At 45.1% G+C, this 23,541-nt stretch overlaps 1 protein-coding gene and 1 long non-coding RNA gene across 4 annotated transcripts in view; one reads left to right on the top strand and one right to left on the bottom strand.

Annotated features, from left to right (window-relative positions):
• The window catches only part of DPH6 (diphthamine biosynthesis 6), an 844,298-nt gene that overhangs the window by 485,695 nt on the left and 335,062 nt on the right, over nt 1-23,541 (bottom strand). The window lies entirely within an intron of this gene.
• Nucleotides 1-23,541, top strand: part of LOC115090746 — a 203,125-nt gene that overhangs the window by 59,844 nt on the left and 119,740 nt on the right. The window lies entirely within an intron of this gene.

Here is a 23,541-nt window from a genome sequence, read left to right as displayed (position 1 = left end):
GCATCCTGGAGGTCTAGAGAGCAGAGCCAGTCACCTCTTTGCAGAAGAGGAAGAAGAGAGGTACTTGTTGAGAGCACGTAGGTCCAGAATTGGACGAACGCTGCCTGATTTTTTTGGGATTAGAAAGTACCGGTAATAGAATCCTAGGCCTTATTGGGAGTAGGGCACTGGCTCTATTGATCTGGACTGGAGGAGGAGGGAGACCTCCTGCTCCAGGAGTAGTGAGTGGTCAGATGCTCTCCACTTCGGTAGAGGTGGGGAGTCCGGTGGGATGGAGAGAAAACTCAGGTGATAACTCTGAGAAATTATGGCAAGGACCCATTGGTCTGAGGTGATTGTATGCCACCTGTTGTTGAAATGGTACAATCGACCTCCCACTGGCATCTGAGGCAGTGGAAACTGGCTGCTGCTCTCTATGCAGGAGTCAAACCCCGGAAGCAGGGCCCGGCTGAGGAGCTGCTTTTGGCTTTTGTTTACGAGGTTGACAAGACTAGGCCTTTTGGAAAGGTCTCGTGGAATGAGTTCTAGACAGTGGTGTATAGGACTTCTTTGGACGGAAGAATGACTTTTTAGTATCCTTCCTGAAAGGCTGTTTGGAGGAATACTCAGAGGCATCAGAGAAAGCTGGTGAAGGGTCTCATGATGGTTCTTGAGTTCCGCCACCGTCCGCTGAATCTGTTCGCCAAACAAATTGTCTCCTATGCAGGGCAGATCAGATAATCTGTCTTGTACTTCAGGGTGCAAGTCCAAAGACTTGAGCCAGGCCCATCTTCTTGCCGAAATAGCAGTTGCAGTTACCCTGGAAGCAGTGTTGAAGATATCGTAAGAGGATCTTATTTCATGCTTCCCTGCCTCGAAACCCTTGTGTACCAGGGTTTGAAGCTGTTCCTGGAATTGCTGAGGCAGGGACTCTGCAAAGTCCTATATCTGCTTGAATAAGACCCTGTTGTACTTGGTCATATACAGCTGGTAGGAGGCGATCCGAGAGATAAGCATTGATCCCTGAAAGACGCGCCGGCCAATGGCATCCAGGAATTTCATTTCCTTACCCGGGGGAAAAGAAGAGTGGGGTTTTGATCTTTTTACCCTCTTTTGGGCAATTCTACAACCACAGATTGGTGATCCAGCTGAGGTTTCTGGAATCCTGGGGTTGACTGGACCAAATAAGTGGTATCAGCTTTTCTGTTGACTGGAGCAACAGAACCAGGGTGTTCCCAGTTCTTTTTGAGGAGATCCAAAAGAACCTGGTGAATAGGGATGAAGGTTATTTCCTTGGGAGCATCCAGGAATTGTAACAGCGCCATCATTTGGTGCCTATCATCTTGCTAAGTCTGTAATTGGAAGGGAATCAATTCAGACATTTCCTTCACAAAATTTATGAAGGACAAGTCCTCTGGAGGAGAACACTTTCTACTTTCAGTAGGAGAAGGTGGCGATGGTAAATCATCAGTGTCTTGAGATGAATCGTCAGTCCAGGTGTCATAGGGATCAGCACCTGTCCCTGTAGGAACCTGAGAAGGATGGGACGATGGTATTCCTGAAGGTCCTGGTCTAGGATATGAAAGCATCGAGGGAAGTACTGGAGGCACCAATGAAGGCATCAAGGGCACCAGTGCAGGCATCGAGGGCATCGATGGATGGATCGGTGGTGCCGATGAGCGCATCGGCATCGATGGTTGAGGCATTGGAAGGACTCCCGATGGAGGAATGCAGAACGGTGTTTCCCCTCCCGATGACAGGGTAAGCGGGGAAGGCACCAGAGCCATCGGTGACCCAGGATCCATCGGTGGAAAAGCGGCTATGAGCGCTTCCATCTTCGAGAGCAGCGGTGCCAATGCTGCCGGAATGGGATCGATGGTCGGTTCCGCGACTGGCACTGATTTCGGTGCCGGGGGACCTTGGAATCTGTGCATCGCCTTATCGATGGCCTCCTGAACCATCCGGTCCAGTTCTTCATGGAGACCTGGAGCAAGCAGCCCCGGCTCTGGAAGGGAAGGAGGAAGAGGCATAGCCGGAGGGACCACCGTTAAAGGCGGAGTCGCGGCTCCCGATACCCATCCGGGTGAGGGTTGCCTCAGTGACCTGGTGACCTGGTCGCAGAAAGGGTCGGTGCCTTTTCTGGACAGGGTTTCTTCAATGGCGGCACGGACGATGGCGAGGTCGAAGATTTTCCTTCCTCGATGGTCCGAGACTTGCGGTGTTGATGCCGATGTTTTTTTCTACAATCCCCTCGGTCCTGAGGGGGAGTAGAGGTAGTTGAAGGCCGAGAAGTCGTCGATGCCAGACGGTCACTGGCCGGTGGCCGATACTGGCGCGAAGTACAGTCTGGGCACCGACGGAACACAGAAGCCATGGCCTTTGAAAAATTTAGCCGAGGTACGGTCAACAGCCAGTAGGCCACAAGGGCCAAACTTGACAGGAATCGACCGAAAATGGGTAAAAACGTACCGGAGTACCGTGGAGTCAAAATTCGAAGGATGGATCCCTGTGGGGTATGAAAGTTTTTAGTAATTCCGTGAGGAAAATTCCTGTCAGGAATCTCGGTGGAGCTCCTTAACCCGCGTGGCTACTGCTGCGCGGAAAAAAAGAAGACTGAAGGGGGACCCTTCAGGGCATGCCCAGTAGGTGCCAGTTAAAGTTCTAGAAATTTTGACAAAAGTGTTCCATGATTGGGCTCCATCGTATGATGTCACCCATATGTGAGGACTACCATCCTGCTTGTCCTGTGAGAAACTGACAGACATGGCCTTTTCTTTAGCAGCATGGCAGTGGAACCCCCTGCGCCTCATAGCTGAGGTTCTCTTTTACTGAGCCTTCTGGTTTTGTGGCTCTTTATGTGAAAGACTGGCCATCCCTACAACAACATATTGTGTTCAGTCTTCCCAGTATTTCAGATACCTACTAAAGATTGTACTGTTTATACATCCATTTCAGCTAAGACTGAGTTGAATTTTTCACAACGAAAAGTTTCCTTAATTAGTTATACTGGTAGACTAAAATGAGTATCTTAAAGATCTTTTCACAGATCTGCCCATAACTTACATTTTTTCAACAGTAAACATCCATTATTCTCCTAGCCTCTCCAAATATGATAAAATGTTCCACTCCTAGAGCCATTGCTCCTTTAGTTAAAAAAAAAAACCTGTTTTACCAATGCTTTCCAAGAAAAGCTGCACCCTGCATTTCAGTCAAAGGGCTACTGATTAAAAGAAAGAACAATCCTGCTACCAAAACATTGACCTTTTCTGATTAAATCCTCTTAATTCCTGAAAAGTACTGGAGGATTATAAACTATATTTCATGGTTTAGTTTAATGCCAACCCAGGATATTTTATTAGTAGCCATTAAGATATTTAAATGGAATAAGTGTAGTAATAATATAAGGGGTAATGTATACCCACTGTACATTACAAGATTCTAATTTATCACATTCTGACATTTATATATCTTTGGTCTCATGATTAATATTTGACACTTGAATCCTTAAAATGAATTATTCACTTATAATGGACAGTTTAGGTGTGCTTTATTCACTGTAATGCAGTATATAGGCTAACTAGCAGGAATGCTTCATTTTCACAATTTTAAAGATTTTTTAGAAATGCTAGACTACAGGGTCAGTAACACTGATGCTGCTGCATTCTAGGAAGAGCAGCATCACTACTGCTGTTGCCTTACTGGTATTATGTGATGAAGTAGCAACTTCATACACTCAGAAGCCGCTCAAAGATATGGAGCAGTCAGAGAGAGAGGGAAAGTGAGTGAGAAAAAAGAGGTAATGCTGTTAAGTACAAGGCAGTTAGAAATCGTAGTTTCAGGAATTGTGATTCAGGAGAGGAAAGAGGTGACACTGCTTAAGGACAAGGATGTTAGGTAATGTCTCAAAGGACAAGAGAGGTGAGACTAATCAGAGTTGGTTTTAGACAAGAAGAAGAGTCTCCTAAAAGTACAAATTTTCTAAATAAATAAACAGTGGCTTAACTGAACAGGACCTGGACAAGCCGAGAGCTACCACTTAGGAGGGAATATCAATGTATGCAGGCTGGGCAAGTTTGCTGCTGGGCTTAGAAGCCTGGGCCAATGTAAAGTAAGAAAAAGGGGGATAGGTTATTACATGGACCTGTATATAAGCATCTGCTTACACACTTGAAATGCTTGAGATGCCTATGTGGAAGTATACCTAAAGACAGATCTGTTGATATGCAAAAGTGATACACAAAAGCTTTGAGAGATGAAAAGAAAAATTGTTTGGGGAAGGGGAGCCAAGATGGCATCGTGAGTGCAATGCTCACACACATCACCTCCAGCATTGGGCTGGAAGTATTTCTTTATATTTCCCCCTTTAGCGTTTATAATTTTGAGGCGGACGATGGTGAAGAGTAAGGGCACCCTGAAGCATCCCCGATGCCCATCCATGGCCCTATTGACTGCTTTGTCACCACAAGAAGGAGGGAGCCATGTTGAAGGGCTCAGGAGAAGGGAAGGAGCCAGGTAATCCAGCAGAGATGTCCTTGAGACCTGAGGTTTGGGCCCCTTTGCAGCTGCCTAATGGAGTTACGGATGAAATCCTTGTCATTTCTGTAGAGCAGCCAAGGCAGCTGGAAGAGACAGTTGAAGGAGTGCTTCCCTGGCTGACAATGGATCCCAGAATGACACTTGAACCAAACAGAGAAGTGGAGGAAACCAAAAAAGAACAGAGAAGCAGGCAAGAGGAACAGTGAGAGGTGTCTACCGATATGGATGATGGGGTTGTTTCAATGGGGGCTTGAGAATCCTCAAACTGTGAGTCAGTATCAGCAGGGACTCCCTTAAAAGTTGCCACCTTTTTAGGGATGTCAGCAAGAACAGAAAGACTATCTACATGTTCCATCCCCCCAAATATATCTCTAATCCGGAATTGTGAAAATTGATTTCTTGATTAGAAGGGGCTTTATTAGTTTCCCTCAGAACAAGTTAATATCTTCTTGAGAGATGAGAACATGAGAACATAAGAAATTGCCATGCTGGGTCAGACCAAGGGTCCATCAAGCCCAGCATCCTCTTTCCAACAGAGGCCAAAACCAGGCCACAAGAACCTGGCAATTACCCAGATGTTGAGGATCCACTTTATATATGGCCTGGCAAATGGGCCAGATTCACTGCCAGCTACTTCCCAAGATATACGATCTGCCAGGATCATTGTATCAGCTCGAGCCTGGGGATTAGGCAAGGATAACCTTGCTTCTCCTGATACTTTGACTTTCACAGAGATTTTGGGATGCCATGTGAAGAAACTATAAATAGAGCTACCTTGATTGCATTCTTTGGGTTAGAAACGGATCGAGATATGATCCTTAAGTTTATATTTCACAATACTTTCTTTCATGGATCCTAATGTGTTTCCAACTGCTAGAAAGAAATTTTTTTTCACCCTCGGGCAATATCAATTAATGTTTCCCATATTTTAACATTCCCTTGTAAATGGTAGGAACACATTTATTTTTACAGATTCTGATCATTTAAATAGATAAATCTTTAAATTCTGGGGCTTTTAAGCTGGGGATTCAGATGCATTAGCATCCTCTGGATAGGTGATGAGCATTGACGGGGATGGGGGGGGGCATTAAGTAAATAGCTGAGGATCAGTATTTGCTTTACTTCATTATTGTATCTTATAGTAGGCAGCCCTCCCCCTTCAAGTTTGTACGCTTATATACTGATTTTGTTGACGGATGTTTTCTTTAGGAAATATATTTCCTTTATTTTTTAGGTATTTTTTTATATGCAGTATTTATCTTTCACTTTTCTGTATTGGAAATTGACTAAATAAAAAAAAAAAAGAAAAATTGTTTGGCATTGGAAAAGCACGACTCCACAAATCCTGGCATCAGATCACTATGGAAGATAGAAAGTTTGCTGTGGTGTCTGGGATTTTTGTACCCTAAATGTCCTTCCTTGTTGACTTCCCAGAACAGCTACCTTCTTCTGGTCTGACCACCGTGCAGATCTCAGTGAATTTGAGTTGCACGGTGCCCAAAACCCCGTGATGGTCTCCCAGTCTCATGACAGTGCAGACCATGAGACCAGCATGTGAAGCGCTGTGTAGCTCAAAGTCACTGAGATCTGCTCTTGCTAGACCAGGAGACAGCTGCTCCAGAGGTTGCAGCATCAATGCCAGCCAGAAAGGTGAGGAGGAGGAGTGGCAGGCTGGAATCTAGAGGGTGTAGCTGGCTTGTCAGATGGGGTGGGGAGGAACTGGTGACTGGAAGCAGGCTAGCTGGGCAGAGGGATGGCTGGCTGGGGGTATTGGAGCTGACTATCTGGGGGGGGGGGTGGAAGGTTGGCTGGGGGTGACTGGTAGTTGGCTAGCTGAGTGGTGTTGACAAGGGGGCAATTGGCTGGCTAGATGGTGAAGGATGACTAAATCAGTGGTTTGGGGATGAGGCTGGCTGGCTAGCTGAGAGGAATGACTGGCTGACTGGGGAGATAGGGAAGGAGAGGAGAAGATTTGATACTGCTAAGGACAAGGAAGGTTTGAGAGAGGGAGGTAAACTGCTGGACACAGGCATCAGAATGGGGTGTGCCATGGCCCCACTAATTTTGGCCAGGGCAAGCCATTTAAAATAATGGCTCTAGATAGCTGCTGGAACCATCAAATAGAAGAGAAGGTGATTTCTCCCTCAACTCACATCTGTACCTCCCTTTGCAATCATCCCCATTCTGTCCAGTTTGCTTGCAGAGGAAGTTATAAGACTCCTAACTTCTGCCACGAGCAAGCTGCACATAAACAGGAACATTTCCATGTACAAGCTCTCTTCAGTTTTGTTGCTGCTGGACGTTTTCAACATTTTTGCCACCATGAATTAATGTTATAAAAATGAATGTGCTTCTTCCACTAAAGCCCAAATTTTCAAAGCCCGGCACACGCAAAAATTGGGGCATACGTGCATGGCCGCGCGAGCGCATTTTAAAAACGGTCTGGCCACCCGCATATCCCCCGCTATGTGCAGAAGCGCCGGGCTTGGTGAAAGGGGTGGGCTAGGGAGGGCGGAGACTGACCGAGAAAGCGGCCAATAGGCCTTGTCCCCGGTGAAGCCCGTGCCGGCAGCTCTTACTGCTGCTCGAAGGAGAATGCATGAGATGTCACCTGCTCACTCCTTAAATTGATATGGCATGGCAAACATCCTCACATTAAGCTTAGGTCCCTCTGTATCCCCAAGGTGAGGGTCAGGATGAACTTTCCCAATTTAGAGGGATATTACTGGGCAGCGTGCCTTCATGGTGTGTCTGCATAAGATAAGGATATCCCACGGTATGAAATGGAGTTGTATCTGGCAGAGTAGCTGGATCTCTCCTACTTATTGACAGAACCAAAGGATCCAGTGCATGTTAGAAAGGCAGGGCAGGCATGTGTTACTATATCTCACATACTTAAGGGTTTGGAGGGAAGCATGGAAAAGGTTAAAGATGTCCTTGGCCCCTTGTCGCCTCTTTCACCGTTGACGGGCAATCCCCTATTGTCTGTTCACACCTACAGTGCAGAAGCTCCTGACTGTTGGAAGGTTGGTCTTAAATTTGTAGGTCAGCTTTGGGAAGAGGGGGGCACCATGCCACAGTCTTTTTTGAACCTCCGTGCCGACCACGGATTGCATAAAGCATCGGTGGCATATTATTAGAAGGTGCTGGATGTGAACAGGGGGGCATCAAAAAGGGGAGCAGGTGCTGGCTCCAGTTTCCTCATTTGAGAAATCCTTCATTGGTGGAGATGTGCCCAGACAAAAATGTATATCACTCTTCTATAAGGCTATCTTGAATAGCTTGCTGTCAGGGGACTCCCACCTATCATGTATTGGGCAGGGGAATAGGTATCTTAACATACAGCTGGGGGATGACATTTGGAAAATAATTTGGCAACAAGCCCACAGAATGTCAATTTGTTGTAAGCAAGTGGAGCTGATGATTAAATTGCTACATCACGCTTATAGGTATCCCCTCTATTACTGTTGCTTTTTCGCCAGACTCTTCTCGCCTCTGCTGGAGCGGATGTAGGATGGAGAGTTCCTTCATTCATATGTGGTGGACTTGTCCCTTGGTGGCTGCTTTCTGCAGGGGCTTGCCTGGGATTAATTCAAGAATACTGGGGATCAGGTTGTATCTTACACCGGAATTATGCCATTTGGGATTGTGAAGAGTAAGGTTCACCTTCCAATGGTGAAAAGAATATTAGCAAACCAGTTAATATATGCGAAAAGAAACACCATGGCATTGTTGTGGAAACAAGGTCCCGCTATGGCAGTATGGAATAAACAGGTGGAGGAGATTGCACTGATCAAAAAATTGGCTTATAAGCTGAAACATAAGGATATAATATATAACAAGATTTGGAAATGTTATTGGGAAAACAGGGGTAAAGTAAACTAGTAGTGGCGTAAGGGGGCTGGATATGATGATTGTGGGCTTGGTATCCTATTTCTTCTATTGTTTAATGGGGCTTATGGAGGGATTATCTCTTACGATTTTTGCCCAGGGAGAAACTTGTTTTCTGGAAGCAGTATACTGATACCTTTGTAAACGCATTGTCTATCTCTTGAAAGTGTCATGTTGCTTCTTAATACATAAAAAGTTAAAAAAAGAAAAAAAGGCCATGACAAAGAATTCATTCAGTTTTTCTGATATTTTCTTGTCCTCTCAGAGCACCCATTCTGCCCCTTGGTCATCTAGCTGCTCAACTGACTCCCTCACAGGTTTTTTTGCTTCAAATGTACTTAAAAAAGATTTTATTTTTAGGTTTTGCCTCACTGGCAAACCTTTTCTCTGTTTAACTACTGTTTTACAAATTAACTTGCCAGTACTTATGTTCCTGCCTATTTCCATCATTTGGATCTGCTTTCCGTTTTTTGAACAATTCCCTTTTAGCTTTAGTTGCCTCCTTTACCTCACCATTAAACCACCCTGACAGTTGTTTGGTCTTCCTTCAGCCTTTTTTTTAATGCATGGAAAACATTTTATCTGGGCTATCATGTAAAGATGATTAGTTGATATGGACCCCAAAAGATGCAATTTTGACCAATGGGAGAAGACAACTTGTTGAGGATGTAGCCTCTTGAAGCAGTTGAATTTTATAGTATTTTGTATGTGTGGTCTCTTTGGTCTGATCTGCTGTGTAAATGTGGTGAGAGTGATTTTAAAGCAAACATATGGAAAGTAGATTTATTTGAAAAGGAAGAGCTTATGATTCCTATTAAATTTTGTCCAATTATTTATGTTTTATTGCAAGATTTGTGAGGAAACCTTAATTCCCCAGTTCCCTCCCAGTCCGCTCCTTAATTGGAGCAGACTGGGAGGGAACTGGGGAAGGCCCGATTGCGTCGCCGCTCGTAATTTACTGAAATTCACCCCACCTGCACGCACTGGCCGCATGGATCTGGCACGCATGTGTGCGCAGCAAACAGATTTTAGAACATGCGTGCACCAGCGCACGCATTTTATAAAATTGACGCGTCCATGTGCGTGCGCTGGGAACCGCACGCAAATGGACACATGCGCACTCCTTTTAAAATCTACCCCTAGATTTATATATATTTATCTTTATTAAGCTGCTACCAAGTGTCATTTTGTGACCGAACATATCTTACCAATTCTTTGTAGATGAAATTGGTTACCGGTGCATGAACGCATTGAATTTAAAATTGTAATGACTGTGCTTAAGCTTCTTAATTCAGATGGTTCTTATTGGGCAAATGCATTGTTATGCATTTATAAACCAATTAAGCGTTTAAGTTCCTCTCAATTAAATTTACTTGATATTCCCTCTGTGCGGCAAGCTCGTTTAGTATATACAAGAGAGACATCATTTTCAACTGTTGCTCCATTTTTATGGAATCGTATTCCATCTGACTTGCGCTCCCTGGATAACATAAAGAAATTCAAGAGGCTGTTGAAAAAGTTTCTGCTCCAGCATGTCTTTAGTATATTTTAGAATGCATGACCTTGACATATGCTTAGACCTTTTTGTAAGGGCTATTTGAGTCATTTTTTGTCTGCTTACTCCTATATTATGTGTTGGCATAATAATTTTGAGATTACGGTTTCTATGAAACTTGATGACTTTTGTTTTTGTTTTGTTTGTCATGTTATTGTTTTAATGATATTATGTATGTATGTTGTAAATTGCCTATACCTTTGCGTTAGGCGTTTAATACATTTTAATAAATGAAACGAAATTTTTTGATTGGTTATTCTTTGAATGTTCCTGAGTTCCTTATTGGGTCTATCATGTTTTGCTTTCGTTTCTCTGTGTTCTCTTGCCTCTTCCTGTTGGTCCCTTGCCCCAAGGAATGTCTGAGACAGTTCATTTCCAGTAGAGACTTTCAATTACAAAACTTTCTTGGTAAAAACAGCTTATCCTGAGTCCTTCTCTTCAGGTTCCTTAGAGCATTGCTTTTCCACCTATTTATTACTATCCCACTAATATTTACAAGTTTCTACAGATTCTACCACAGTTGCAATTTCTCTTCTCTGACTTAACAGCTGAACTGGACATCGCTATCTGGTAGCTATCCTTAATACCCTGACATTCACAATGAGTTTGAACTGTTCAACTTCCTAATAAATGTTATTTGGTATTCAAGAATTGAGTTCTCTGGTATATGAAGCTAGAAAAGGAAAAATATATAAATGACTGCATATGTGCCCAAGATAAAACATCAAGAGCGGAGGGCAGTACAATAATGCATAGAAATGTCTGAAATTAAAGTGTTTTCGTTAAATGTTGATGGAGATAATTCATTTAAAAGAAAAAAAATCTTACTATGTTTAGAAAAATGCAATCACATTATGGAGTGAATTTTCAAAGGAGTTAGATGCGTAAAAGTAGCAATTTTTCAAAAGCCCAGTTTTATGCACTTAAAGCCTTTGAAAATTACCTTCATTGTGTTTTTGCAGGAAGCTAATTTGACTATAGAGGAACATAAAAGACTTAAATGGGATTGGTTAGGCCAATGTGCATATACATTATACTCTAGTAGACCAAGGGGAGTAATTTCTTTATTACATAAGAATCTGCCCTTTGAAATAGAAAAACAATAACAGACCCTGACGGTCAATTTTTTTTGATTGGTGAGTCTTTGTTTCAGAACAAATATTTATTAGGGAACATTTATGCACGCAGAGGTCCAGATTCAAAAGTCATTTAGACGGATAATGCAATAGTTATCCATCTAAAAAGGCTTACCCAGCTATATTGGGTATACCTGATAATTTCGTTTTCCTTAGTGTAGACAGATGGACTCAAGACCAATGGGTATAGTGTGCTCCTGATAGCAGTTGGAGACGGAGTCAGATTTCAATCTGACGTCAGCACTACATATACACGTGCAGGAAGCTCTGCTCTTCAGTATTCTCCTCGAAAAGCAATAGTGGATAAATGTGTGTTTGGATAACTTGGTGAACTTGATTAACTTGAAATAGTTGACGTGAACTGTAGCCGGAGACCGGCAGTGTCGTCAACCAAGAAACCCCGACACCCGGTAACTATGGGTGTCTTAACTAAGGGTAAGTCTGGCTTACCCGTGCTTGTCTTGCTCTCAGGGATTGTCACCTGTGGTTTCCATATGTTGAGGCAGCCGTGGGCGGGATACTGAGTCCATCTGTCTACACTAAGGAAAACAAAATTATCAGGTAAGTAATTTCTCCATTTCCTAGCGTGTAGCAGATGGACTCAAGACCAATGGGATGTACAAAAGCTACTACCGAACTGGGTGGGAGGCTGCGTTGACGACCCATCCGAGGTTCTCCAATAGATTCTTGACTCTGGTGGTCATCTGATGATTTTCTTCTGGAGATTTTGCCCTGATCAGCCAATTGTCCAGATATGGGTGTACGAGGATTCCTTCTTTCCTCAGTGCTGCCGCCACTACAGCCATGATTTTGGTGAACGTCTGTGGGGCTGTAGCCAGCCCGAAGGGTTGCACTCGGAACTGGTAGTGATGGTCCAGAATCGTGAAGCGTAGGAAGCGCTGATGATCGTGATGGACCGGGATGTGCAGATAGGCTTCTGACAGATCCAGGGAGGTCAGAAATTCTCCCGGCTGTACCACCCTTATGACCGAGCGTAGGGTTTCCATGCGGAAGTGTGGTACTCTCAGGTAGCAGTTGACCGACTTGAGGTCCAGGATGGGCCGGTACGTTCCCTCTTTCTTGGGGACGATAAAATAGATGGAATAATGTCCAGTATTTTGTTGGTGCATGGGCACCGGTGTTATAGCCTTTAGGGTGAGCAATTTGGTCAGTGTAGTTTCCACTGCCGTCCTCTTGGAGGGGGAGTGGCAAGGAGATTTCACAAATTTGTATGGAGGGATTCTGTGGAAGTCCAGAAAGTATCCCTCTCGAATGATGTTTAGGACCCACTTGTCCGATGTTATCTTGACCCATCTTTGGTAGAATAGGGTAAGCCTGCCCCCTATGGCTTCTTACATAAGAACATAAGAAATTGCCATGCTGGGTCAGACCAAGGGTCCATCAAGCCCAGCATCCTGTTTCCAACAGAGGCCAAAACCAGGCCACAAGAACCTGGCAATTACCCAAACACCAAGAAGATCCCATGCTACTGATGCAATTAATAGCAGTGGCTACTCCCTAAGTAAAATTGATTAATAGCCATTAATGGACTTCTCCTCCAAGAACTTATCCAAACCTTTTTTGAACCCAGTTACACTAACTGCACTAACCACATCCTCTGGCAATACACCCCCTGTGGATGGGTCTGTTGATTCTCATTGTGGGGTGCGGCTGGGGCCTGGACCTGAGCCGGCTCCCCTCTTGTTGTGTTTGTTCCAAAAGGTCTGGCTCCTGCCTGCGGGGCGAGGTGCTTGGTATGTATTCTTATACGGTCTAAAACGCTGTGTTCCTCTGCCCTTGGATTGTCGGGAAGAGGGGCGTTGGCTTCTTTTGTTCTTGTCCTCCGGTAACCGAGGTACTGGAGATTCGCCCCATTGGTAGGCTAACTTCTCCAGTTCGCTTCCGAACAGGAGAGTTCCTTTAAAAGGCATTCTCGTGAGTTTCGTCTTAGAAGTCGCATCGGCTGACCAGCTTCGGAGCCAGAAGTTGCCTTCTGGCTGCCACAATGGATGAGACTCCTCTGGCTGAGGTGTGCACCAGGTCGGAAGTCGCATCCATGAGGAAGGATATTGCTGTTTCTAATGTTTCAATGTGGTGGTGTTCCTGGCCTGGGACAAGCATGTGTGTGTCACCACGGCACAACAGGCAGCGATCTGCAGTGACATAGCTGCTGCATCAAATGACTGTTTAAGGATGGATTCCTGACATCTGTCTTGGGCATCCTTGAGTGCTGCTCCTCTTTCGACTGGAATGGTGGTGTGCTTTGTGACAGCGCAGACCATGGCGTCCATTTTGGGAAACACCAGGAGTTCTTTGGCTGAGGGTTCCAGTGGATATAGGGTTTCTAGGGCCCGTCCTCCCTTGAAACTGGCCTCCAGAGCATTCCATTCCAGGTCGATCAGCTGTTGTACTGCTTGCAGCAATGGGAAATGGCGTGAGGCCTGACAGAGCCCGACCAGAAGAGGGTTCGTCTTTGGCTCCACTGTGGTGCTTGCACCTGGGATGGCCAGCTCCTTCAGGCTCAAGGACACAAGGTCTGGTAGCTCGTCTTTGGAGAAGAAACGCATCATGGTTCGGTATGGTTCTGTTCCTGGAGGGATTTCCCCTTTCTCCAGGGAGTCTTGGTCTTTCTCCGAGGTGTCCATGTACCCTAAGGTTAGGCTTTTGTCTGGAAGAGGCACGTCTCTGGGAGGCCGAGAAGGGCCTGGGAGGTTTGGATCCTCTGGTGGAAGCTGTGGCTGTGTCACCAGTGGCGCCGATTGCGCCTGGTCAAAGGTTTGCAGACCTTTAAAGAATTCCACCTAGGAAAAGGTTCCTGGGTCTATATTGAACCCAGCGGCGTTCCTCAAGGGCCCCGTCTGGAGGTCCGAGCCGGGGATAGAGAGGTCCGGGGTACTATCTGTGGATCCGGATTCCTGTACTGGCTTGGAGGGACCTTGCCCTGGTTCTCCCAGAGTCGTCTCGCACTGTAGGCACAGGACAGTAGCCTCTTCATGCTGCATAGCTCTTATGTGGCAGGCTGGGCAGAGGGCTTGAGCTTTGGTTTTCTTGGCCAATCGTGCCATGGTTTGTGTGCGTAGGGGCATTCAAACTCGGTCTGTGCGTTTATATGCGCGTGCCAGGAGGCTTAGATATGCACTCCGGGTGTGCCAAGGGTGTGCGTGCAGGCTGGTGTGTTTGCTTACGGAGATGCGCGCACCGCTATGCGCGCAGCCGAACTTATGCGCCCAGCGCTGTTGGGAACGTCACTATGCGCCCGACACCCTCTTGCACCTTGCTGTGCGCACAGCACCTATGCGCGTGCCGCTGTGCGCACATGTTATGTGCCTGGCTCGCCGCTGTGCACACGGCTCAGTTAGGTGGACAGTACGGAGATCAAGGGGGGGAAATGGTGCCGGTGACCACGCGAGTAAGATGGCAACCCCCCCCCCCTTGGAGGGTCTCCACATGGGAGGACCCTCGAGCCGGATCGGGGTCTAGCCCAGACTGGGCTGATCAACCCGATGGAACAGATGCCAGCTGGCGATCTGTACAGTTATCCAAGCCTCGGAGACCGGAGACTTAAGAAATGTTTCTACCTTACCTTGTCTTGGTGTTTTCCGGTCTGGAGCCGGGCGGTCTCTGGCTGCGGGAGGAGAGGGAATTTACCTTCACTGCCGCGCTTGGTCTGCACCCGCTGCCTCTCAGCCACTCCCGTTCCTGGGGGCTAAGTCCACGCCGGGAACTGGCTACCGGACCGAGGCTTACCTCTGAGGGATCTTGGAAATCACCTCAGGAATTCTCGACTGGGGGAGGGACTCTTAGGTATCACCGCAGGAAAGCGGGGCTTGTCTGTAGAGGTAAGATTATTTCTTGTTTGGAGGTTCTAACACTGTGCGTGCATGTGTATAGTCCCGAACTGCTAAGGAGATGGAGAAATACTGAAGAGCAGAGCTTCCTGCACGGGTATATGTAGTTCTGACGTCAGATTGAAATCTGACTCAGTCTCCAACTGCTATCAAGAGCACACTATACCCATTGGTCCTGAGTCCATCTGCTACATGCTAGGAATTATCCAGCTAAATTCTAGCCAGCTAATAAATTAATAGCTAGAATTTAGCCGGATAAGTTAGGGGCGGTCCAGCGGCGTAACTGAGAGGAGTTGAGTTAGCCGGCTAAGTTAACTGGCTAACTCCAATATTCAGAGTTAGCCAGATGACTTAGGCAACTAAGTCTGGTCGAGTCAAAGAGCTGTCCTAAAGTTAGCTGGCTAACTAATTAAGGGGGTTATTTTCTAAGGGTATCGCATGTGAAAAGTCCCTTTTCGCGTGCAATAGCTTGCTGGGGGCGGAGTCGGGAGGAGTCGGGGCGGCGAGGAGGCAGACGTGGCGTTATCTTCGCTGGCGACAATAAGGTAAGACACATTATCACCGCCGGTGGCACTATTGGGTGCGAAAGCCGGCAGCGATAACACCGCGATGGTGCGATCGCTGCCGGCTTTCGCAGGCCCCCCCCCCCTTCCCCCCCCCCTGTTACCGCCGGGATTCACCATTCTCTGCGAGAATGGAAAATCCCGGCCTAAGATAGTTGGCTATATTCAATACTGTGGCTGCACTGTTGAATATGCTTCCAAAGTTAGCTGGATAAGTTTATATGGCTAATTTTGCTATCCGGACTGTGTTTGAAAATAGACCTCCCAATATATATAGTCATACTTTTTTTCATAATTAGTCATTTTCTTCAGTCAATTTATACATCATATATTTATTATGGGGGGAGATTTTAATTTAATTATTGATCTGTGTATTGATGCGAAACATCCAAGATAAACTAAAGCTTACAGGAAAGGAATGAGATTACAATTTCTTATGATAGAGCTTCAGTTGCTAGATGTCTAATGGATATAACATCCAGATGTGCTAGATTTTTCAGTTTACTACAAAACTCATGACAGTCACTATCATAGAGATTATTTCCTTATCTCTATTTCTATGTTTTCATCAGTAGGAAGTGGTGATATTGGTACAATAACCATTTCAGATCATGCCCCTATTTTTTGATGTTGCAGTTGGGGGAAGTCACATCTAAAGATTTTACATGACTTTTTTTTTTTTTTTACAATACAAAATTTTGTATCTTCTTGAAAGAAAGATATCAAGAATACTTAAGGTTAAATACTATGCCTGAAATTACCCCAATATATTATGGGCTGCTGGTAAGGCAGTAATGAGGAGCAAAATTATAGCGCATATAGCACAGAAAAATAAAATTTCTGATGCAGAAATTCTGAGATTGACCAAATTAACAATGTTTGAGTCTCACGGTCTGGCAGTCTGGAATCAGGGAGCTCCCCTACAGAAGAGATGCAGGACTGCAGGGTAGGACTATAGATGATCTTCTGCTTAACCATCTCCCTTCCCTGCAGGATGAGCCCTTGGTTTCAAACACAAGCTAGAAGCTGGATAGAAGCTGGGAGCAGGATACAGACTGGGAGATGAATCTAGGCACTGGCTGGGAGCTGGATTAAAGCATAGGCTGGGAGTTAGAACCAAGCAGGGCTGAAAGAAAGACTGGTACTGAGGACAAACAAACAAGGGATAGAAAAGAGGGTAAGACCTGGACTGGGGAACAGGGACTGGGCTGGACAGAACATGGACTGGACTGAATAGGACTCAGGCTGGACAAGGATGGAACTTGGTCAAGGACAGGACAGGATATGCAACAATAAACCAGAAAGCCCAACAGGACACGAGACAGGACAAGGAAACCTAGTAGACAAGAAGGCCACAAGCCAGGACAGGTAGGCCCAGACTGCCAATGAGCAAAGGAGAGCCTAGAAGGCTACAGAGCAAGGCAAGAGGCCAAGATAGGCCACAGAGTAAGGTAGGAAGCCAAGGTAGGCTACAGAGCAGGTTTGGATGCCCAATTAGGCCACAAGGCAAGTCAGGAGTCCCAGGTAGTCTACAAGACAAGGCAGAAAGTACAGGAGAGCCACAAAACAAGGCAAAAGGCCCAGGTAGGCCTTAAGGCACGGCAGAAGGCCAAGTAGGCCACAAGGCAGGCGGCTTGGATAGGCCACAATGCAAGGCAGAAGCCTGGATAGGCTGCAAGGTAGAGCAGAATAGCAAGACAAGGCTGGCCATGTCACAGAGCCAAGGGGACTCCATGAAGAGGTAAGGAAGGACTGGCCAGGCAGGGTTAAATAGGGCTGGAATTGTGTCTGGTAATCAGCAAAGAGTTGGCTAGGGCAGCTATGAGCGAGGCTCGCTAAAGACCTCTGTTGATGGGGGGGCTGCATAGCAGGCAGAACCGTGGCCCAGGGTGGCTGCATAGCAGATGAAACCGTGACAGTGAGAAGATGACTAATAAAGACAAAGAACATTTTGACTCTAAAGAATAATTTAAATAATTTAAAGGTTTACAGATGGGTTCTAATAAGCATAAAATGTATTTGCTGATGATATATTGTTTATAGCTAATCCCAAAGATTCATACTATCTGTCATAGATTGTATTATGTCAAGTAAACTACCCTTCTAGAGTGAAAAATTATTAGGCTCACTTTTTTGGGCCATGTCACTATCTAAAGGGTTTCAAAAATTTGAACAAATTGCAATTTTACTTGCAAACTTTTTTTTATTTGATTTTATATTCTACTTTTTGGCACTTCAAAGTGGATTAGTTTCAGGTACCATAGGTATTACCCTATCTCCAGATGACAGTTCTGTTGCTGTTGCCCTCTCATTACTCACAGAGTAGCAGTTGTAACTCATTCTACCCCGGCTTAAATTCTAATTATTCTGAGAATAGGACAGGCACTACTATTACTATACAACAAAATGGAAGCAACACAGTCACCGGTGCTTCTATAATAGCCCTGAGTTAAAAACAAACATACTTCCTGTTAAACTACCTTAGACTGAGAAAAAACATATTTGTAATAAATATAATTTGAAAAAAAGTGCTACCTAAGAGAACAATCTACTGCATTCTTCTCAGATCTGTTCACAATACTCCATTATTGAAAATAAACAAATATAAATGATAGATTAGAAAGCAGAATACAGTGTAAGATTAAATATTAATGGCAATACCATTAAGATGGTCCTTTAGGAATTACAGCTTTCTAAAATGTCTCTGCAAGGGAGGAAGAGGATTTGTGTAAGAGGAATGATCTGAGCACAACTCAGTGCTGCAAACCAAGGTTCTAACTTCACTCCCGCTGTGCAGTCATTGTGAAACCCTAACCAAATCAAACAACATCCTTGCAATGAATCCCTTTCTCTTGTATTCTTTTTTTTTTGGTCATTAGCTTTCTTCAGATCTTAGCCATCTCCTCCTATTTTCCTGTCCCCCATCTCATCCCTGTCTCAACTTCATTTGGCTATTCACTTGACTGACTGGCAGTATGGGGCACAGTAAGAACATGCTCTTAGACACCATACCTTCTACCACACCCTTTCTATTTAGAAAGGAAGCATCTAATGATGGGGCGAGGGAGAATACTCTCTCATTGTGCTTCTAAACTGCACAGTTAATACGATGCATGCTACAACCTAGAAATGAAAGAGAGGACTGAATCTTGCACAAACCCGAGGACTGCTCTTTGGTGGTTTTTGAGAAAGACTCCAGCGGCTAAAGACACTCTTCCTATTTTCACCAGGGTATTGTATAGCCCCACTTTGAGCTCGGGTGGTAGCATTAAATATTAGACATGTCTGAACAGAAGCCTAGAAAATTAATAGCACTGGCAATAAGAACTTATTGCAACCTTCTCTTTCTTGTAATGAGAAAAGAGGAATTGGTACTTTTTAAGTCTTACTTCCCCAATACCAACAGTAGTAGTCTAGGAGTACATGATGGCTATGGGTCATCAGAGACAGACTGAGCCCAATTTGGCTTTGTCCCACAACATGTATGAACCTTTAGTTCTGCTTTTAATGAAAAAAAATGTAGAACTACAAATCTCTATATGGAATGGAGTAAAATCAGGACTGCTGGAAAAATGTCATCAGCTTGCAATTGATTATTCTAATTCTGAGCCAATAAGAGGTATCAGAACCAAATAAGATTCAGTATTCTATTGTCTAAATCATTAAGAAAAAATATTAATTAGTACTGCACTCCTATGGAACTCCACTTTATATGTTCTCTCAGCTCAATATTGAGATATTAAAAACTACTCTTTGAATTCGCTTTCTAATCAATTGTGCCATAACCATTAGTATTGTTAAAACCATATTGTTACAGCATGTTTGTAAGAACATCATGTGAAGTAGCATCAAATGCATACTAACATAGCAACTGAGAGCAGATAAAGACCAAAATGGCCCATCCAGTATGCCCAATTGAGATTTCTGCACTTTGAGTAGATGCACATGGGTTCCTACATACATCAACTTGACATTCCTCATATCTCTCACCTGACCTTTCAACCCATCTCTCACTAACGCTTTCCATATTCATCCCCAGCATGCCCAAAATTTGTTATAGTGCTGGTCTATACCATCTTCAACTTTATTACAAGATCGGTACACACCCAGGCTCCCCATGGTAACATCTGGCCTCCCACTAACCACAGCCCTTCCATAAAGGTCCACCAGCCTTTTGGAGACACAATGAAATTATACCATTGCTGTTTAGGTTTATAACTGCCGTTCTGTGCAGGTTACTCCAGTGGGTTTTTTTTGAAGCATAATATAATCATGCCAATGCCGTTTTGGATGGTACCAGACATCCAGTATTATTGTTCCAAGCCTCTTACTACTAGGGATCTTCTATGTATATCAGATGCTTTTTTCAGTTCCATTACCACTTTTGTCTCTAATACCATCTCTGGGAGGGCATTCCAGGCATCCAGTGTAAGAATCCATTGTGAGTGCCCTCTGACCTGCTGGTGGTGTTAAGGGCCACTTGAACTTTTTGTCTACTCTTCACTTCCCCAGAATGGCCATCTTGTTTCCTGTATAGGATTGTATTTATAATGAGGCAGTCTCAGCAGTCAGTTGCCAAAGTTTGGTCCTACCTTACAGTCCTCGTATTCTAGCTCCGCTTCTGTTTCCAGACCTCAATGATGTGAAATTATACATTTAGTTTCCACATTCAGTGCTCCTGCTTGTTCTCCTTCCTGGACTCTTGGAATTCTGGTTAGTTCCTGTTCCTTATGCTGTGTCAGGCTTCTCACTCCTTGTTTGTGTCAGGGCTACTCCCATATCTTATGTCTCACCGGCCACCATCACTGTGGGGCTCAACCCGAAGGGAAGGGGCTAGTCTAGGCGGAAGTCCATCTACCGTCAGTGGCCTGGATTTGATTAGGCAACTCATTCCTGGGGAATCCCACAGACTACAACCAACATACATCCAGTTCTGGGCAATATGGACCCCACATTTTGCAACCCAGGACAAGCTCATGAAGGAACTTAATGAATGCCTGGAAGCCTGCAGGAACAAGTTAATGCTCTTGCTCAAAATCTTCTCCTGGGGCCATCTGGATCCCTGTTGTCGCAAGTACTGACTTCCGCTCCTATACTTCCTGCAGCTATGGAGCATATACATAAGGAGCCTCGGATGGAAAGCGCAGTTGCTTTCCTATAACAGGTGTTCTCCTAGAACAGCAGGGTGTTAGTCCTCACATGTGGGTGACATCATCCGATGAAGCCCAACATGGAAAACATTTGTCAAAGTTTCTAGAAACTTTGGCCAGCAGCCTGAGCATGCCCAGCCTGCTACTATCCACACATCCACCCGAGGTCCCCCTTCAGTCTCGTAACATAGCAAAGTGGACAAGTGAAAAACAAAACAAAACAAAACACGAAGGTAAACCCAACATCATGGGGAGGAGGGCGGGATTCCTGAGGACTACCATCCTGCTGTCCTAGAAGAACACCTGTTACAGGTAATCAACTGCGCTTTCTCCTATGACAAGCAGGATGGTAGTCCTCACATGTGGGTGGGTACAGAGCTCCAGACTGCCCCATTCAACCAGAGAGACCAACAGCGGCCAAACAAGGTGCCAATGGGCACAACACAACTGCGGCACTATGGGGAAAATAGGGGGTGGTATGGTCTCACGATGAGAAATATTTGGGTTCAGGTCTGGAATAGGTTGTGCAGGACGGACTGACCAAAGGCACTGTCCTGACAGCTATCCCACTCAAGACAGTAGTGAGCTGCAAACATGTGGAGAGAACTCCAGGTTGCAGCCCAGCAAATTTCTGTGACGGGGACTGCACGCAAATGGGCCACTGATGCTGCCATGGCCCGCACACAGTGAGCCTTATCTCTGCTGGCTAGCTGAAAGTCTGCCTGCGCATAGCAGAAGGTGATGCAATCCGCCAAGAAGGTGGGTAGAACAATTGACTGATTGATGTGGAAATCATTCAACACCTTGGGCAAGAACTTAGGAAGCGTACGCAGGACCACACGGTTGTGGAACAACTTAGTGTATAGTATGTACATAACCAGGCCTGAAGCTCACTGACCCTGCAAGCGGAAGTGATAGCCACGAGGAATATGACTTTACAAGTGAGGAACTTCAGGTCACAGGACTGCAGAGGCTCAAATGGAGGCTATATCAGTCTCACCAAGAGGGGATTTCAGTTGGAGGAGACCCCACATGAAACGGCCAATGAGGGGTTGGACCGAAATGGGTGTACCAGCGTCACTTTGGTGGTATGCGCTGACAGCGCTAAGGTGCACTCTGATGGAACTGGTCTGGAGCCCGGACTCAGACAAGTGCCACAGGTAGTCCAGATGCCAGGGGAGAGGGCACAAGAAAGGGTCCAACCCATGTCCTCCGCACCAGATGAAAAAGCGTTTCCATTTTGAGCTGTAGGACTTCCTGGTCAAAGGATTTGATCAGGACCCGGGAAACACCGTCCGAGAGCTGTAAGGGCTGGAGGATTATGCGCTCAGCATCCAAGCTGTGAAGGCCAGTGCCCAGATGTTCGGGTGGCGCAGAGTGCCCTGATTCTGTGATATGAGGTCGGGTGCTATCCCTAGCGTGACGGGCACATGCACCGATAGGTCCTGGAGAAGTGGGAACCAAACCTGCTGAGGCCAGGAGGGTGCCACGAGAATCATGGTCACCCCAACCTCCTGAAGCTTTGATAGTGTCTTCGAGAGAAGCGGTAGAGGTGGATATACGCATACAGGAGGCCCCTGCCCCCAGTGAGGGGAGTGATCATAATGTGATCAAATTTGATTTAATGACTGGAAGGGGGACAGTAAGCAAATCCACTGCTCTCATGCTAAACTTTCAAAAGGGAAACTTTGATAAAATGAGAAAAATAGTTAGAAAAAAACTGAAAGGAGCAGCTACCAAAGTAAAAAGTGTGCAAGAGGCGTGTTCATTGTTAAAAAATACCATCCTAGAAGCACAATCCAGATGTATTCCACACATTAAGAAAGGTGGAAAGAAGGCAAAACGATTACCGGCATGGTTAAAAGGGGAGGTGAAAGAAGCTATTTTAGCCAAAAGATCTTCATTCAAAAATTGGAAGAAGGATCCTACAGAAGAAAATAGGATAATACATAAATGTTGGCAAGTTAAATGTAAGACATTGATAAGACAGGCTAAGAGAGAATTTGAAAAGAAGTTGACCGTAGAGGCAAAAACTCACAGTAAAAACTTTTAAAAATATATCCGAAGCAGAAAGCCTGTGAGGGAGTCAGTTGGACCGTTAGATGATAGAGGGGTTAAAGGGGCACTTAGAGAAGATAAGGCTATCGCGGAAAGACTAAATGATTTCTTTTCTTCGGTGTTTGCTGAAGAGGATGTTGGGGAGGTACCCGTACTGGAGAAGGTTTTCATGGGCAATGATTCAGATGGACTGAATCAAATCACGGTGAACCTAGAAGATGTGGTAGACCTGATTGACAGACTGAAGAGTAGTAAATCACCTGGACCAAATGGTATACACCCCAGAGTTCTGAAGGAACAAAAAAATGAAATTTCAGACCTATTAGTAAAACTTTGTAACCTGTCATTAAAATCATCCATTGTACCTGAAGACTGGAGGATAGCTAATGTAACCCCCATATTTAAAAAGGGCTCCAGGGGCGATCCGGGAAACTACAGACTGGTTAGCCTGACTTCAGTGCCAGGAAAAATAGTGGAAAGTATTCTAAACATCAAAATCACAGAACATATAGAAAGATATGGTTTAATGGAACAAAGTCAGCATGGCATTACCCAAGGCAAGTCTTGCCTCACAAATCTGCTTCACTTTTTTGAAGGAGTTAATAAACATGTGGATAAAGGTGAACCTGTAGATGTAGTGTACTTGGATTTTCAGAAGGCATTTGACAAAGTTCCTCATGAGAGCCTTCTAGGAAAAATAAAAAGTCATGGGATAGGTGGCGATGTCCTTTCGTGGATTACAAACTGGCTAAAAGACAGGAAACAGAGAGTAGGATTAAATGGACAATTTTCTCAATGGAAGGGAGTGGGCAGTGGAGTGCCTCA

This window comes from Rhinatrema bivittatum, chromosome 4 (genome assembly GCF_901001135.1).
Source record: "Rhinatrema bivittatum chromosome 4, aRhiBiv1.1, whole genome shotgun sequence".
NCBI lineage: Eukaryota > Metazoa > Chordata > Amphibia > Gymnophiona > Rhinatrematidae > Rhinatrema > Rhinatrema bivittatum.
The sequence above is the reverse complement of the archived record's forward strand: the minus strand, read 5'-3'. Positions and strand labels throughout refer to the sequence as shown.